Source organism: Larus michahellis, chromosome 7 (assembly GCF_964199755.1).
Source record: "Larus michahellis chromosome 7, bLarMic1.1, whole genome shotgun sequence".
NCBI lineage: Eukaryota > Metazoa > Chordata > Aves > Charadriiformes > Laridae > Larus > Larus michahellis.
In genome coordinates, this window is record NC_133902.1 from 7,567,804 (window position 1) to 7,587,199 (window position 19,396).

Consider the following 19,396-nt stretch of genomic DNA (forward strand, 5'->3'; position numbering starts at 1 on the left):
TGTGGGCTGGGACAGACTCTGCTGCCGGCGGGATGGCTGCCTCCCTCGCCCCATCGTGGACGGCTCTTTGGGGGACTGGCACGGCCTCGCATGAAGAACTTGGCTCAGCTTCTGTGCGCGTCTTCCTCAGGTAAAGTCCTGCGCTGAGGGGAGCTTCGGGGGGATTGTCGCTGTGTGCCCATGGAGGAGACGGGCCCCGTGAGGCGGTGTGGGACTGGCAGCCTGTGGACATGGCGGCTGGGTCAAACAGCCCTTGGGCGGGAAAGCAGCGGGTCTGTGGGGAGGACGGGCCGTGAAGGGGAAGGCACCAGAAGCGCCTCAGCCGAGCTCGCCGGCTTCTGGTCGAGCCACTGCCCGACGCCCGCCACTAGAGGCTGCTCCACACCTCATTAATAAACACAAACAGCAATTAATGAAGGATCCCGTGCCAGCGGGCCCTGCAGAGCTGGCGGCGGGTCGGGGCGAAGGGGCGGCGGGGATGCGGGTCCCCCCACCGCGGCTCGCTCCCTCAGGCACGCTGGCCACCGGAGGGTCGCTCCAGACCGAGGAGTCCTGAACGGGGAGATTGTCACCTCTTGTTTACCCTATACGGGAAAGACGGGGGGACATCTGTAAGAACTTATCCCCCTAAATAAGTATATTTATGTATAGCAGGAATTCTGAGTCACAGAATGGTTTGGGTTGGAAGGGACCATTAAAGGCCATCTAGTCCAACCCCCCTGCCATGAGAAGGGACATCTTCCACTACCTCAGGTTGCCCAGAGCCCCGTCCAACCTGACCTGGAATGTTTCCAGGGATGGGGCATCTACCGCCTCTCTGGGCAACCTGGGCCAGGGTCTCACCACCCTCAGCATAAAAAAATTCTTCCTTATATCTAGTCTAAATCTACCCTCTTTTAAATTAAAACCATTGTAGCTCATCCTATCACTATACTCCCGGATCAAGAGTCCCTCCCTGGCTTTTCTGGAGCCCCTTTAGGGACTGGAAGGGGCTGGAAGGTCTCCCCGGAGCCTTCTCTTCTCCAGGCTGAACCCCCCCAGCTCTCTCAGCCTGTCCTCACAGCAGAGGGGCTCCAGCCCTCCCAGCATCTCCGGGGCCTCCTCTGGCCCCGCTCCAACAGCTCCGTGTCCTTCTGCTGTTGGTGCCCCAGAGCTGGAGGCAGCACTGCAGGGGGGTCTCACAGAGCGGAGCAGAATCCCCCTCCTCATGCTGCTGGCCACGCTGCTGGGGATGCCCCAGGATGCAGGGGCTTTCTGGGCTGTGAGCGCACATTGCCAGCTCACGTCCAGCTTTTCACCCAGCAGTAGCCCCACATCCTTCTCAGTGGGACTGCTCTCCATCCCTTCATCCCCAGCCTGTGCTGATACTGGCGGTTGCCATGATCCAGGTGCAGGACCCTGCGCTTGACCTTGTTGAACCTCATGAGGTTCACACGGGGCCACCTCTGCAGCCTGTCCAGGTCCCTCTGGGTGGCATCCTGTCCCTCATCTCTGGTGGCTTTGCCAGGCAGAGTCTTGCAAGAAATGCATCTAAACAGATGCCCCGGCTTCCTTGCAAACGTCTCCTCTCAAGAGAGATATTTGCAAGAGATTTTATTTGTGAGTTGAATTCCTTTGTCTCAGAGGAACAGGCGCATGTGTTGTTGATCAGGCAGCACCCCAGAAATTCATTCCCTTTTCACTTCGTTTTAAAAAAACACAACAACAAACCAACCCAGGGATGATACCTTCATGTAAATAGCAGCCCTAGCGCTGTAGCGCTCGCTTTGCCAGGCTGAATGCTATCAGCAAGTGTTGGTGTGCTCTTGTAACTTACACCAAGAAAGCTGCGGTTGTTATTAATCTCAGTTCTGCTGTGAGCTGCCGCTTTCACAAAACAATATACAACTTCATTCAAGCATGCTATTGTTGTTGTCTGCCTGGCAGTTTAGGCTGCTGTGTGAGGGAAGGTTTTATAGGCTCAACATTTACAGTAAGTAAATATCAGCATTTTCACCAGCCTCCTTCCTCCTCTTCCCAAAGCTCAGACTGTATTTCCGCTCCCCCCGCCCTCTTTTGCCACCAACTTGATCTTATTAGTCTGCAAAATTATAGCCTTGTCGTAAACCTGGCATTCGGAACTAAGGAGAACCCCTAGCAGCAACGCTCATATTTTCATTTTGTATTTTTCATCAGTGACGTTGGTCCAGGGTTGTTTTTATTATTACTACTTTTTTTTAACACTGCTCTGAAAGGATAAAGCTGGAAAGCCCTATCCATTTCCTGGAAAAGCCAGTTTCTGCCTGTCAGCATCTGTCATGCCATGTACACTATTATTTAAAAACAACTACAGCAATGGACACACCAGACTATATAAGGGATTTCTCTCACTCCAATTCCCATATTCAGTGGCGCACAGTATTTCTTGTTTAGCTTCCCTGTGCTGCTGAGAAGTGGAAGGCTAAACAAGAAATAAACATTACAGAAGTGCTGCTATCCTCTTTTTGCAGTCGGACAGACAGATAAAACCGCATCCATGCTGAGTGGCTTGGGGCTTGAGGTTGCCTCTGGCCCCCACTCCCTGCCCTGAACATGCATGGTGGGGAGATGCTGACTCCAGTTCCCAGCCAGCTTTTCTCCCAGGGAAGCTCATGGATGAGGTGGGCTTCACTTGCCTGTTCCCTCTGCAAGCACTTCACACAGCAAACACTGCTCTGCAAATTCAAAGCCACAAATGAGTGAAGATGATACAGATGCAGCTTGGAGGCTTCAGACTTACTTGCAAATTAACATCATTTCTCAGAGGCAGGTGCGACTGGATCTTTGTGGGGAGCTAGGAGGGGAATGAAGTCACAGGTACATTACGCAGTCCTCTCCTTACACTTTAAGGGAGGGGGAAAAGAGAACTGACATATCAAATGCGAGAAATCAAAACTTAGCTGTTTGCTTAGGGAGACTGTAAAGGGACCAGCGCCGGGGTCTGTGGTGGGAAGAGGATTTTCTGTGAAACAAAGGCGCTGTCAGCTTTCGTGTCTGTTCTAGGCAGTCCTAGCATTAGGCAGCATTACTGCTCTGCCTTTTAGTAATTTTATGGACCTGATATTTTAAGGCACCAAAGGGAACGATGATGTTCATTCGACATGTGAGATTATAAAATGGTGAAGTGTTTGTTTGCATGGCCTGGATTGGTAATGTCTACTTTAGGGAGCTTGCTGTTTTATTACCCACTTTCTGATGGAGAATACAGGAAACAGAGAAACAGCAGAATTATTATTATTACTTTGTTTCAGTTAGGTTTTTATGAAGGTAGGTGTACAGATAGATTTATAGATATGCATGAGCAACTGCAAATACAAGACAAAAATATGGGATTTGCTTGCCAAAGCCCAGTTCCTGTGACACTTGTTTGCTGGAGAACACCAGTGGTTTGCTTTAATGGAGTATAAAAAAGCATGCACTGGTACAAGGAAGACTTGTGGGCAGAAATGACTAGATGGCCCGTGTAGGCAATGTGGGTTCTCTTTCAACAGTTCAGCGCTGCAGTCATTGTGCAAGCTGGATTTTTTGCACCCGTAAGAGGTGGGTATTTGGGAATGGAAGTCTCCCAGGTTGGGTTATGTGGTAATAGCAACACATGCCCGTGTATACATATTTTTACACCTGATTGTGCATATGTTTGTAAGTAAAACTACCCAGGCTCTTTCAGGAAAAAACAAACCCTGCTGATTTACATATATCCTGTATGTTTCCTATAAAGCGAGGTGGCTGGGCACTGTGATGTTTTGCTACAATGGGTGTCCATTTCTCTTAGCTTGTATTGCTTGAGGGAGTAAGTTAAATTCTGCCTCTAGGTACACACATGCGTTTGATATGGAAATTGAGAAATCTTAGCTGATGAGATGCTGCGGGTGTGCAGCTGGGGGCAGAACTGAGCCCATGGTTAGTACAGCCATACAGGCATCACTTCCTTCCTTCGTTCCCTGGATGCTGTTTCTGCCCTGTGAAATATTCCCCTCGTCTTCCTTTTCTCTTTTCTGGAAAGACCTCCTGTAGCATTTGCCATGCTTAGAGCTTTTTATGGGACTTCCAAATCTGGAGTTTCATTGCTGCTCCATAATCAATGTTAATTCTCCAGATTCTAAGGTTTTAAAAATGTACATGCTCTACTCTTACAAACTCTGTAAAATGCCATTAGTGTGTCTTGGGATGATCATATTTTGTTTACAGATGCCTTGCTGTTGTAAGCCTCTGTCTTTCTATGGTACAGTTACCAGAAAATGGATTAAAAATTAAATGAACATATTGCTTTGTTTGTTTGTTTTTAATGAAAGCTGTTTTCCAATTAGCTCCTTATTTGATCAAAGATTGCATGTGAGTTAAATGTATGGTTTTGCCCAGTTTATGATTCTTTCTCTGAGATAACATCAAAGATACTTGGTGAAGTATTGTTTACCTTGTGACCCACGTAAACCCCACAGTAAACCCCACTCACACCTCTTTCCCAGGGCCAAAGTATTGCACGGAGATACGACTGTAAACTAAATTAAATGCACAACTGTAGGCATGTAGTTATTTGAGGTCAGCATGTCTCACTTTTTCAAGAAAATTTCCATGCCCTGCTCCAACTGACATTCAGTCTTCGGGTTACATACTGGATGAATTTTATAGCCTTTGGTAGAGGCAAGAGATTGTCCCCAAATTGCCTGTGCTACTTGTTTATATCCCTAATGTTGTGTGTGTGATGGAGAAGCTTTGCTTTGGACTGTCTCAGTTTGAAAAATCTTGCAGCCATCATTTAAATGCTGTTGCCCCTTGTTTTGCAGTGCTGTGCCACGCTTCAGACTGTTCCTCTTCCAGCTTCCTCCGCTGTTCATTTCTTCCATCCTGGGCTCCTTTCTCACCACACAGCTTTGGAAAGGTGAGAACGTTTTGTGAGCTGATGCCAGCTTTGCCCACAACACTCATCGCTGCCAAAAGTAGTTATGAACCCTGCATTTTATGTGCTCCCGCTCACCAGGGCCATTCTTACCAGGGTCACTGTCCAGCTGCTGTGTCTCTTAGAGACCACTGTTTTGCGTCCATGTGATGGCTTTCTTCAACAGAAGTCCTTAATGACCTTTTTCTACTGTCCCATCGTGTGGATTGACTTTAGAATCAGTCTTTCCATCAACAACTCTGTAGATATTATTCACAGCCTGGTGATCTTTGCTGGAAGAGTTTGGCTATCTGTTGGGATAGACATAGCCACAGAGAAATTGCTACAGAGGTTTGATGACCTGTGTTAAGCAGCAAAATGAGATTACTGCAGCAATTGTATTTGTGGCACCTTGTTAGTAACCAGCTTCCTAATCACTTGTGTGAAAATATCACAATGAGGTTTCCAGAAATCAGTCCTTTTTGGCTGCTTATCAGAGGACGATGCTCTCTGTCCTCTCCATGAAATATGTGGATGGGAACCGGAATGTCTGTAGTCGACCTGAAATATATAAGCCCTTTATCACACATATTGCATTTAATGCTGCTTTTCTCCTTTTACATAGAATGTTCCCAAGCGACCGGCTGTTTTTTTCAGTGTTTTAAGTTACTTTTTGGCTCTCTGGTGTAAAAATGTAGCAATATTATGATAATGATGTTCCTGGTGACTGTGACAGCGTTGAGTGACCCATCACAGTCTGATATTCTGCTGGGTTTGTGTGGCTGTTGTGAAAATGACATTCAATTAATTTGGTTAGCAACATTAAAATTGATTACTGTCCATGAAAATGATAATTTGGAAATCAGTTATTGATTAACATAAGACCAAGATTCCAACTATCTCAGCATAATTGCAACTTGTGTGAAAAAAACCACCTTTTGTGACTCTTGCTGTTTTAGCCAAGAGGCGTATTCGCTTCATTTAGTGCGTGTATCCTCACCCATCTTCTCTCATGGGGTAGAGCAACTGGTATGGGTAGTAAATATGAAATCTGTGCTGACATGACATCTTTACTGCCAACACCTTCATTTCTTCTTTGTGCTGTTGCTACCTAGATATCATATCAGACACCCTAGGGCTTCCCTCCTGGCTTAATGATAGGTAACAACAGAACAATTAATCGAAGAACACTTTGTTCTCTACCTCCTTGGATGGGAAGGTACAAAACTGTTTCTGATTCTGGGTCTCTTGAATGGAAAGAACCACTGCTTTACTGAAACTGTCTCAGCAGTCAAATGAATGTCAAAAATACTGCTATTTTCTTATGTTTACTATTAAAATAATACATAATACGTGTTTTTATAATTAGTATCAGCATTATTATTGTGCTTACACTAAGAAGCCCAGCTGTTGACTTAGCCCTACCTATGTAGGGGCTGTACAAAACATATAGTTAAAAGGAAGTCTTGGCTGTGATGAACAGAATCCGTTACTTGAATATGAGTGGAGATTCTGTAATTCCGATTGTCGATGATCCCAAGTAATTCATCAGCAGTAGTGATGTTTCTCCAAATTGACACCACAACAGCAGAGATGAATCTGGCCCAAAGTGTCTCTCTAGTGTGTTCCTTTAGCAAATTAATATTAAGTTTTGTCCCCATTCCTTCCGTGGAGTGCCTTTGCTGCTGTGTCTTGCAGCACTCTGCAGGGACACGGCGAGGGTATTTTGCAGAGACAATGTCTAGCTTTGCATTCATATCTCTTAGGAGAGAGTACCTGTGATGCCTTTTTGGCCTATATTTCATATTGTTCTCTGCGAATAACAGGATCCGATGATTGAAATCTACTACCTGGGATCTGAAATAAATTGTTGGCTTTCTCATGAAATGTTACGCTTCTCCATTTCCTTCCCCTTTGCACACATATACATAAGCGTGCATTCACACAGACACACCGGGGCTTCATCATACAGCAAATTGCTTATACACATGTAAGCAAATATCTTCTCAAATCATCTCTTATCACCAAGTGGGGTGTGGTGCTTGTTGTTCAAGGGGTTGAGGTTGCCTTTCAATCTGCCAGGGCCAGCCTGACACCAAAAATAAACAGCATAAGCCTGGAACGGTTGTCACAAGGGGCAGAGAGAACTTGTCAGGCAGGAGTGTGTGAGCCGGCAAGATGATAATGTGGCATGACACTTCTGAAATGAGACACCGGTTGCCATGGTGAGGAGTCAGGAGGGACTATCTCTCCAGAGGCTGAAATAAAACATGCTTTAAATGATGTTTGATTAGAATTTAGATCATGTAACTGAGTGGCTGGACCTTTTTTTTTTTTTTTCCCTTTTTTTCCCCTCCCTTTACTTGTTGTCGTTGTCGTCTTTGGCTGCTGGCAGAGTTCACTTTGGGAAGAAAGGGCTCTGGGTCTGGAGCAGCCCCGACTGTAACCCCCCTCACTCCACCACTTCCAGCGTGCTGAGAGGTTACTTAGTTCCGTGCCCAGTCAATTATGCTCCTTGCTAACTCTGCTTGCATTTTCCACTTGAGTCCATCATAGTTTAAACCAGTTAAAAATGATTCCCTCTGTTCTGAAAAACAGTTAATCAATAATACCCTGAGAATATTTCTTGTCTTCGTTTGCTTTCCCTGACCAGTCTACTCAAGGTATCCGTCATCTTGTTAATATATATTAAAAATATAGCTCATGAAGGCTTATGCACAATATCCTTCTTGGACTCTTCATATTAAAAGAGGATGTGAATGTGTGTGTGTGTTTATGTGATGGTCTAAGTGGTAAAAGGAACCTGAAACAGAAAGAATTTGAGAGAATAACACAAAACAATTGTCCTTGTGGCCTTGTAAATGGAATGGGATGTTTAAAAGTAATTTTAGGTTTCTTTGCAGTTTTAACACAGCACACAACCAAATGTGTTTTTCATGTCTTTCCCAGCAGAAATGGACAATAAAAGGGCTGGTTCTGGGGTACAGAACTTTCTAACTCTGTGGTGCTTTTTGGTATATCCAGATGTTTAAAAATCTTGAAGCAGGTATCCAATGTCCGGATAAATCTGCTGGAAAACAATAGTCAGCCAGTGCCAGTGCTGCCTGGATGTGGACAAAAGCACTCAGCAAAGAAGGGCAAAAGCACGAAGTTCTAATATCAAGATCACCCGAGGGCCAACTATTTATTGATGTAAATCAGCTGGCTTAGCTGGTGCTGATGCACACAGAGTACCAGGGCCTGACATTTGCTAGGTGTCCTCTCTCATCGGTTGTGAGTGGAAGGTGTTAAAATACAAGGGAGTTCATTTTTTTTTAGTTGCTGGAGTGAAGTGATTTGATGACTCACTACTGGGAGTTGTTGTTAAGTCTGCGTTGGATAAGTCAATGGAGAAGCAGGTCTTATTGGCAATTTTTTGACTGAAAGGCAGAAAGTCAAACGATCATGGAGACTTTACTATAGCCTACACTGCGGGGAGATACTTTGTACAATGGTAAAATTCCCGTGGAACTGTGAACAGGGGCTGTGTGTGTGTGTAGCTAATAACGATATTCTTACATACGCACTGCAAGTGAGCTTCCCCTTTATCAGCACATTTAAATTGTGGTCATTTGCTTTGGTAATTGAAATAGTTACACCAGGCCAGTGAACGTGTGACTACAAGTACGTTTTTCTCGGCTATTAAAATCTCTATGCAAGACCATGCTGATTAGAGTTTCTATTGTGTGTATTTAGAGAAAAAAAAGACTATATAGTGGCTATGCATGAGGCAGAGTGTATTCTAGGAGTCAGAGGATGCCCTGTAATTTATGAGAGACAAAGAGGTACATTAGATATTGTTAGAATATGTAATAATCCTCTCACAATAATTTATTCGGCTTGCAAGGTTAGGATCTCCATAATTCTTGGTTGCACTCTAATGAAGGCTGCTGATGCTTATTATATATTTTTGTGTACATTAGAGGTACCTGTGAATATATGGATACTGTACTTGCCTCCTGCTACCCCACTACTCATGGAGCTGCCAGTGGGACTATATTGTGTAGACCATTTGTCTAAATAGTCCAGGAAAGTACATCAGCAGTATTGGCTTCTTGTCAGCGGTTCTCTGTAACTTTGGGCCCATAAAATCATCTTCTGCAGATTTAGCCTGCTTTTCTCACATCATTAGGTCACCCCTGGCTCCAGGGTGACACAAGCATCATCAGGAAGTCATGGTCTTCAGCAGTACATGCTGTCCATCTGCAAATATGGACAAACCAGATAGATGTTCCCCTAGAAGTTTTAAACTGGGCACTCAAACGTGATTAATTTGTTGGTGAGATGGGGTGGGGTGGTCTGGGATGAGAGGAAAAAAGGGAGGAAGGGGAGAAATCAAAACTTTCCTTTTCCCCAGAATTCAGTGACTTTCCATAAAACTTTTGCTCCAAAATCAGTTTATGATTCCACCCATAAAGTAATTTCCAGGTGATTTATTACCACCTGACAGTCCACTCCAGGATTTTTGGTGACACTACACGGGTCTTGTGAGCTTTATGTTCAAATTTAATGGTGATCACTGTAGCCAAATGGATGAAAAATGTCCATTTCTTCACCACTGTTTCTTGTATTGGCCTCAGGGATTGGAAAAGTAGGTCTTTTATTTAGTTACACTGTCAGCAGCAATTTTGATGTGAGTTCAATTGCTCAGTTTGGAGTTCAAATGTTCCAGTCTGAATACAGCCATGTGGGGTTGTAAAGCATCTTGAAAACTGCTCAGCTGCTTGCCCCACATGTGCGCGGAAAACTGCTCGGGGACTCTAATGGTCATTGCTGGGTCTGAATACCAAGTATGAGATGGAAGTAAAGCCAGAGAAGAAAGGGAGTGTCCTTTTTGAAAGAACAGCAGAGAGAACTGAGAGCGTGTGGGTGAGAACCTTGCTGAAAGCAGCATGGATCTTCAATGGGTGGGTGGGCCATACATCAAGTGTGTGCTTTTATGTTGCGCAAACACAATGTGGAGGCAGAGTATGGTAGGGTGGTGGGGAGAAGTAGGGAGCATGTATCAGATGAAGCAATGGGCTATAGCATGTTCAGAATCTTGCCCTATAGTAAAAATTCTTGGTTCCTATAGTAAAAATTCTTGGTTCCTATAGTCCAGAAGGGAGAAAAAATTTCATATTCACAAGGCAATGGAAATAAACAGGGAGAGAGAACTTGAGGTAAGGAGCTCAACGCTGGGTGAATTTATAGAGTGATGCCAACATCGGAGTAATGAGAGGAAAAACATAGTTTTGAATGGGGAAGCCTCAGTCTCTCTCACTGTTTATGGGTGGTTTTCTTCTGTTAGAGACTTGCACTCCTGGCAGCCTCATCTTACAACCAAGATGTTTTTCTGCTTAGGTGATTGCGGCATGGGATCTGTTCACACAATCCTTAAGAATCAGTGGTAAGGAAGGGGTTAAAATGATTTAACTATAGGGCTTTTTTGTGCATATTAATTAGGTATTGCTCTATTTTATCACCATAGTGCATTTTGTGCAGCAGTTTTAAAAATGCTTTAAGTAATGTTTGCTATGCTTCCTGCAGTCTAATCTGCCAAATAATTTAGGTTACCCATGTCACGGAATTTACTTAACACTTACGTAGAAATTAGCCCTGAAGTGCTGGAAGATCCCAGAGCTGCTGATTATGGTTGTCTGTTAAAAGCAGAGGCCTATAATGATTTTATCCTATGTTTTCATTTTGAAGGCAGTCAGCATTTGGATCATAGAGACGCGCATTATGATCCTCACCACCAGTAAGGAGCCATGAGAAAAGCCACTCTTGCAGGCTACTTGGTTTGCAAGGCCATAATATTAAACGGCAGATTCTTGTAGCAATGCTGTGTCTCTGGTCTTGATTCAGGTAAGATCACTCACTATGGTAGTGGCACTAGTTAAATAGCTAAACATTGTTTTGATGATACCCCATCCCTGGAGATGTTCAAGGCCAGGTTGGACGGGGATTTGAGCAACCTGGTCTAGTGGGAGGTGTCCCTGCCCAGGGCAGGGGGTGGAATTAGAAGATCTTCAAAGTCCCTTCCAACCCAAACCATTCTATGATTCTGTGATTCCTTCCTGAATTGTGACTGTAATATGTGTGGAGTTCAGTGACATGGCTTTCGTCAATACAGGGGTTGATTTGCTGCTAACCTGGTACCTGGCTGACACTGAAGACAAAGGTCTTTTTCAGCATGGTGCTGCAGGTACTCAGGAGACAAGAGCTGCAGTCATTTACGATCCTTTTGCAAGTCTGGAGGAGGCAGGTGCTTAGTGTGGAGGTGTTTGTGGATACAGGGATCACGGAGACTTCTCTGTGGACTCCAGCAAGGCCAGGATTTCACCCTTGGTCCAAAGCGGTCTGAGCAGCCTTTTCTGCCCTGCGCTTAGGGTGACTTCAAGAGCCTGGTCTCAGGTGGTTTCTCTAAAGTTGAGTGAGTTATGTCAGTTCAATCCACTTGTAGATCTCAGTCTCCCATTTCAGAGAAATATTTCTTTCTATTAATTCTAGATTTATCTACTTTTTTATTGAATCCACAGTGAGGTCACTACAGAACTATAAACCTTGACAGCGTGTCTCTTTGAGAGTGCTTGATTTCTGCATATGGCTGTCTAGAATATATTCTGCCTATTGAACCTGAATGCATCTAATCAATTTCTGGGTACAGGGTTCTACAGCATAATTAACAAAAAGCAAAGAAGAAATGATCTGGAAATTATTATATAACTTCTTGAAATACCTTCTGTGGAAACTGATTTTTTTTTTTCCTGAAGCAAGCATAAAACCTACAAGATTCTTCTATGGGGAATTTTCCAAGTTTTCTTTTTCCCATCATATTTCCACACTTTCTTGTCTTCCTTCCCTTTGGCCAAAGCACATACCACTTCACCGCGACATTTGCATGTGCTGTGGTAGCACACAGCTCTTCTGATCCCACATCAGGTGTCAAATCTTTAATATGATTTCCTACATGTTTGACTAATCAATGCAGAACATCATCATGAAAGATAATTTTGCCCTCTGGCACTTCAGGGACAGGATAATGAGGCCTGATGTTTTCCATTTTTTATTCTTCCACAAGAATCTACATTTTTTAGTCCCAGCTAATTGATTTAAGTTCATGGAGGAAGGTTTTTTTTCCCTTTCCCTTCCAGTATCTTGGATATTAATGGATTCTAGTGAGCTAGCAGAGCTGTGTGATCAGTATGTTTAGAGATTCAATATACTGCCGTTCTGACCTTTCAGAAGCCAGGGGAAAAATGTTAGGCCCAGCATGTTGATCCCACATGAACGCTGAAATCTCAGGCAGGTTGGAGCTGCTTGAGCTGGCCAGAGAATAGGGACTTTCTGCAAGAAGGGAGGTTTGTTCTCAAATCATTTGCCAAACAGGAGGGAACTCAGTCTCACAACCCAGTGAGAAGTGAGGAGATTTATGGCCTCGCTTAAGCAATGGTGGAAGGCGGAGGGATGGAAACGGAGGCTTTCAGATCAGGCACCCGTGCATTGCTCTGAAAGCCCTGATCAGAGAGCATGGCATAGCAGGGCGTGAGTGATAAACCATGGACACAGGCCAGATCTCTCAGCTCCTGCTCCCCTGATTTCATCAAAGAATCATCCCTTTCCTTTTCAGCAGCTTTTTTTGGAGGAAAGCTGGGCCGGCTCCTCACTCATCATCTGTGGAGTTGAAGGAATGGGACAAAGCCCTTTCCAGCAGTAGCTGAATTCCATCCATCTCAGCAAAAATATAGGTTAGTCTAAATATCCTTCCCTGAGATGGTGTGAACTAGCAGGTAAAAAACTGTTTTACTTACTGAGGCACCCACTGATAGCATGATAGCACTGATCGAACCTTTCCCAGTCACTCCTATTGTCCCTACTGGCCACTGATCCACTGGGTTCACTAGATGAGACCTAAAAGAGAGCATACTCCTGCTGCAGCATGTACCTGAGGCTCTAAAAAGTGTGAGCTAGACATGTTTTTATGAATAATTCGTATATTTCTTCTGTATTTTACCACCATTAACTAGAGTTATTCTTGTATTATTATTTTTTTTAGGGATGGCAGCAGCTTATGACAGATTTGTTTAGGGTTAGCCCTATTCATAAATTAAGTGGCAGATAAAATTTAATTTTTCTTATAAGAAAAGCCTATAGCTCCTTAAATTGCTCATTTAACATCACTGAAAAGTAATACTCCACTTTAGAATGGACATCGTATTAACTTTAAAAGGCCTATTTAAAGTGACGGTTGTCAGTGAGTGAAAGCCAGATATGGTAATTTCGAGTTACAAATCAGAGTGAGGAAACTGTAGAATGGACAACCTTGTTAACACAAGCGCGACGGAGGAAGCACCGGGGTCAGAGTGCCAGCACAGAAAGGAATAAAGACACAGCACCAAAAATATGTCCTATAATTAGGGCAGCTGTAAGAGTCAAGGTTGAAGATTCTTCACCATGACATGTCTGATATAGAAAAAGTGATAGCCAAGAGTAATCACTTACAGGCACCGAGCCTTAAAGGAGCAGCTCTGCACTTACCCTGGCTGGGGCAGGGGAGCCTGGAAGACAAAGAACGGGGGGCGTGGGGTGACTCTGAAGCAGTGTGTGTGGGGAAGCGGGTAAGGAGGAGTTGGAAATTTCAAGGGTCAACACTCAAAGGGACGGAAAACTAGAAAAAATTTCTCACTCGGCAGAGAGGTTTTCTGATCATGGTGTGGAACAGAGTGGTAACTCGGAGAGTGGGATGGGTTACACTGTGTGCTGGTGGGGGTATCCCGGGTTTAGATCCGAGTGAATGGGCACAGAATCACCCCTGGGGGTACACCGAGGGAGGAAGGTGACAGGAAGAGGCTGACACAGTGTGTGTCTGTAAATGGACAGACATAGGTGTGCATAGGTACACTGGGCAGCAGGAGAGCAGAAGCTGGGGAAGGGAGAATTTGGTGGGCACACACCAGAATGTCATTCAAAAAAAGTCATTCAAATGGCACAGAAAGGACCCAAACTCTAAGCAGCGAGCAATCAGGAGGGCACACATCCAGTTGGATGAGCAGCAGAACGTGGGATGTGCGATTGCTTCCTCTGCCTCGGCCTTCCCCGGGGCCAGGTGTTCATGGAAGGGAGGGACAGAAGATATCTAGGGTCTGGCTCAGACTCTGGAGATCAGCCTGCAGAGATCTGCCTCTTCATTTGGGGTTGGTAAGTAGGAAAACAGGAGCTGGAGCCAGTGTGCAGCACACTCCACGCTTTCTGTGGGAGCCTTCACGGATGCAGGATGCGTACACAGGAAAGGAGTGGGGAGTCTTCCTTGGCATCCTGTCACGGCAGACCTGGAGAAGCTGGTGTGACCTGACCTGTGGCGGTTGTCTGGCGAATGCTCTCTTCTCCTCTCTGCAATGCTCAGAGGAAGATCCCTTGCCAGCTAGGTCAGAGTGGAGCAGGGGGGCAAGGAGACATTTCTATTAGTGGAGAATGTCTCCGTATAATGATTCCTGCTTCCTGGGAATCCTTTGGGATCTGTGGAAACCTTCCAGGCATTGTGCCTCCTCTGTGACCCTCTTCAGCAATGACTGAAGGAGTCACAGGAGAAGCCTCCTCCTCTTCTACTGCCTTCTGCTCTATTTCCCTGGGGAAGGCTCCAGTCCAGGCAGTTAATGTGGAGTGACATGGGCACATGCTTTTCTCCTTCAGCCCCCACCTCCCCCATGGGATCCCCTTGAAAGGATAAATGAAATTGAGGCTGAACAAATGCCTTACCCCCCAAACACTCATCTTTCTCTGCATTAAAGTGTATTCCACAAGAACTGGTGTCATGTAACGTAGCCCCCCTCCAGCTGAGCTTCCCTGTCCTGCATCCAGAGCCTTCTGGCTGTAGCAGGCACCCGTGGTCTCTGGGAGCTGGGCAGCGCTCACTCTCCAGCTCCACATTTCCAAATGACCCACAGCACATCTCTGGACAAGCCCATTCCTCACCTAGCCCGAATCAGTTCTTACAGTATTTAAAGGTTTACAAGTAACAACGATGAGCCCTTAAGAGAGGGACTGGTTGACCTGGCTTTGGGCTATTGTCTCCCCTCCCATTGCTATCAGATTTGGTTGCCTGAGATATATTTTTGCCTACCTGCTTGTAGAGCCAAACCTTTCTTCAAGGGCAGGAGGATCAGCCTGCCTCTTTGGACATCTTCAGCATCCATCGTTTGGTTTGCAGCGTGCTCGCTGTGGGTTTCAAAGGCTGAAGTGAAGAAGCATCTCTCCTTTACACAAACCCCCCAAGAACAGTCACTGTGGCACCGGACAAGGAGTTTTCTGGCAGATCAAAGGCTGTGAGTCGTTCAGCTTCCTATCCAGCCCCTTTGTCAGCCAGTTTATTTTGCCTTTGTCTTTGGCGACCTGTACTTGGGGACGCTAATTCGATTTTCCATTGAGAGGTGCGGATATCTATATTATTTTCCTAAAACTCCAGAGAATATTATAAATTTCTTTTTATTGCTTCCAGCCATGTTATTTAAAGTAATTAACCTTAATTTATAAATTTTTATATCAAACTGCCTTTTAACTTTTAGAACTGGCAGGAGAAGTCCATTTCCCAGGGCTCCTAATAGTTCTCCATTTAATCAAAATTCATCCATCAGATTCCAGTGTTAAATCATCTTTTAATTGGGAGTTACATTCTGGTTAATAGTTTTATAATTCGCCGCCTCTAATAGTTTTTACCACAGGGATCTACTCCATTTTTTCTCACTCTATTATTCCTGGTGTTCAGCAGGGACATTTTAAAAACGTTCACTTCCCCTGCCTGTTCTTTGTGATCTCATTAATTCTTGATAGCAAGTTCCCTTTCTCCTCATTACTGGTGCATAACTACCTTTATCACTAGGTGAAACCTTAGTCATTTCTACATGCGCTCTCCAATTTTTTATATATTTTTTTTTTTGCCTCTTAAAAAAAAAAAGTAACAATCTGCAATTTGTCTCAGCAAATAAGATTATATGTGCTGTGTATGGTCTTGGCACTTGACATTATTGAGATTTCAGACTGGAGATTTTTGGGGCAAGAAGTTTCTCTGCCTTTGTGCAGTGCTTCTCACAGCGGGGCCCTGACGTTAGTCGGGTTTTCTAGGAGACAGATCCAATCAAAAATATAAATTGATAATACTGCTGACATAAGAGAACAATCCCGGAGTCATAAAAAGGAATTGATTGACAGGGACGGCGGATCTTTTTGGAGGGTGTCATTCACTGTGAACCCCCATGCCTTTTGCACAGTATGTGCCGTTAACTGCTCCCGATGCTGGCCAGTGAGAGGAGCGGAGTCGAGCCTCAGCACTTCTTAATACCAAAGGCTGGCTTACTTGCAGATGAACTCTGTGGTGTAGCACTTAATTGTCAGACACACTGCATGCAAATGGCCTCGCTCGATGCAGCTAAGCAGTTAGGGCAGTGTTACATTAGCTTGGTATCCTCCTAAAACAATAAAAAGAGCCCAAGGAGAAGTAAATAATGTTGTATATGAGGTAGTAAAGCCAAGCTTGTCGTTTTTCAAAAAATGCTTAGAATTAGCGTAAAATTAAATTTGAAACCTTAATCCTCCAAGGGCTGATTCTCAATTTGCAGATCCACAAAACCTCTGCAAATTACCCTACCAATCCTACTGACAGTCTTATAGGAATATGTTATATTGACTACACAAAGTCAGCCTCTGCAAAGAAGAGTACATTGTAAAGTGCCATTGGTAAGAGTACGGAAAAACAATCTCCCGGGGTTTATGTCTTAGTCCTGTAGAATCATTTCATATAAAACTTCCTATAAGAAAAATAGGATGGACAAGTGTAAACAGAATTATTATACAATTATAGTGGTCCTCGGAATAACTATAACGCTGTCCACAGTAATTTTTATGTCTTCATAAACTACTAGTGCCGCAGTATTCTTTTAGCCCTTCTTTCGCCCCATGCGGTAATGTAATAACTTTTCCTACTTAACGTATGCATCAGTGCAGTAATTTGATATGACAATGATTACGAAATACTCCAGCAGTTTTAATTGACTAGTGTTGAGATCATATCACCAGAAACAGACAAGATCTTATCTCATGTATGACTTCCATCCCGCCTGCCTGTTACAATATTTATGTTAATAAGGATCGCAGGCATTAGCCAAGTATTAAGTCCTCAGCTGTGGTAACTACATTTAGAAGCAAACAATAATTTCACAGACTGCTGGCCACCCTTTCCTTTGAGTGCCGTAGTGATGAATAAATAAATAAATAAATAAATAAATAAAGGTTTAGCTTTTCGCTAGGTACAAAATATATCTAAGGAGTTTTTATGTCCGGAACCTAGATTTCAGGATTTCTTAGGAGAAATATTACAGTAATTCAGCAGTTTAAAAGTTGCCAAAGCTTGATACTGTATCTGAAGAAATTACCATAGAAATCTAAACCAGTATTATGCCTCTCGTATGCATAGCAGGCATACTATTACCTCCTCTTTTGTTGCTGCCGCAAACATTTACTTGGAGAGACCTTATTGTCAATGAATTTTTGACAGAGGTCAAAGTATTTCTGAGTGAAACTGAAAGAGGTCTGGGGCTTATATCAAACAGCCGACAGCATCAACAATAGTGTGTTTACTCATCCTGCCTGCTGGAAAAATTAATTAAAAGTGTTTGTGAGATGTTCTGAGCCTGCAGAAGCGTTATATGCTGTTGGTAATGAGCACACCGGTCTCGCCTGTGGGTGGAGGAAGCATTCTAGTTGGCAATAGATCTGTTGACTGGAGATCGTTGGCGTTTCTTTGGTGGGGGTATTTAGCAAAAACGCGATTGAGTGTTGCGCTGAGTCAATGCACGACTCAGGTAGGAGATGCCCCATGGATTTTGTTTCGCGCTGTCAGCAGTGACACCAGTGCCCGGTACAGACGGGTCCTCGTGGCTGCTCTGGAGCTTTGTGCGGCCATACGGCAGTCGTGGCGTGAGGAAGGAACTCAGAGGCGTGTGCTCAATGACGACAAGTTTTTCCCTTTCCTACAACAAAATATCTGTGAATCAACCTGTGGTTTTTTTTTTACGTCTAAGATTTCTAAAAAGGTCCAAGAGTGCAAGTTCTCCGAAACATTTCTTAATTTTGTAATGTTATAACTTATTCCTAGTTTTAAAATACTCATTCCAACAGGAAGTTGGTCATCCACAAAACCATGCAGAAATGTGGTCGCTCTATGGCATCACTCTGTTATGTGCCCATTCTCTTCAGACTTCACGGGATCTTAGTGTGTGCTCAGATGCTGTCCTGCAGAGAAAGGAAGACCTCAGGACACAGAAATCAAAGCACGTATAATTGTTCATTTTTTATTTTTTTTTATTTTGACTGATGTGCGCTTAGGGCTGGGTTCTTGCAGTACTTAACCTCCTCATACTTTCGGGTCATTTTAATAACAGGGGAGAGTACTTTGTCCTTTTAGGTAGTGATGCTGAAACCTCTCAAAGGCTTTACAAACTCTTATGAAAAAATGTTTCAAGATTTAATGAGATGTAGTAACATTTTCATAGACTTTTTGAAATTTCCTGTAAAACTGTTGTCAGCTTAGAGAAAGTGCTTTATCCACCTCCATGTGTACACATATGTGTAGGAGTATAAAAACCCCTTGCTCTCAATTGGGGTGTTTCAGGATTATTTCAATGGGGCATGGATGATTTTTTTAGGAGTTTTGCTGGTTTCTGGCTTTTCAATGCAGTTTTCATCAGAGGACTTTTTTTTTTTCTCCCAAGTAATATTGCCTGTGTCTGATAGAGATGGGAACTTATGAGGATTTATCTAATCTTGAGTCACTGAGGACCTTGGACTCATACTGCAAAGTCCTAGGTGTTGGTCACTTGCCATCATAAGCCTCCCAGGAGTCTGAAAACATTGCTTTCTCTTTTACATCTACAGATGAGGAGACCATGGGTAAAGTTTCTGTTTTTTTTTTCCTGTAAAACACAGTATTACAGTCTTTGTCTTCACCTGAAGTGTTCAGTGCTGGGAGACGCAGGTCACGGAGACTGTCCCCACAAAACAGCTCAATGTATCCTGTACTTGATCCTGTACTTCCCTCGTATGAATAAACCCACTCTAAAATCAGTGTTTCAAAGCTTTTCTAGACCTGGCCCAGCAGGCTAAGCACCTTGCAGACTCATGTCCCAAATTCAGATAAATCCCATCACCGATGCAAATTGAAGATTGGTTGGACATTAAAACTGGTGCCTTTCATTTTGCCAATATATATATATACACACACACTTTTAATATTTGGCCACTTAAAATATTCATCAAGTATTTTCATTCTGTTACTCTTCACTAATGCATTTTTAAACGCATTTCTCTCGAATCAGCCCAGTCTCCTCTTTCATGAATCCTTATCTCTGTCCTATGGGCATCTATATCCCTGCCCTAATGTTCCACTGCACAAGTACTGAGCTGTTCATAACCCTAATCATACAAAAACAG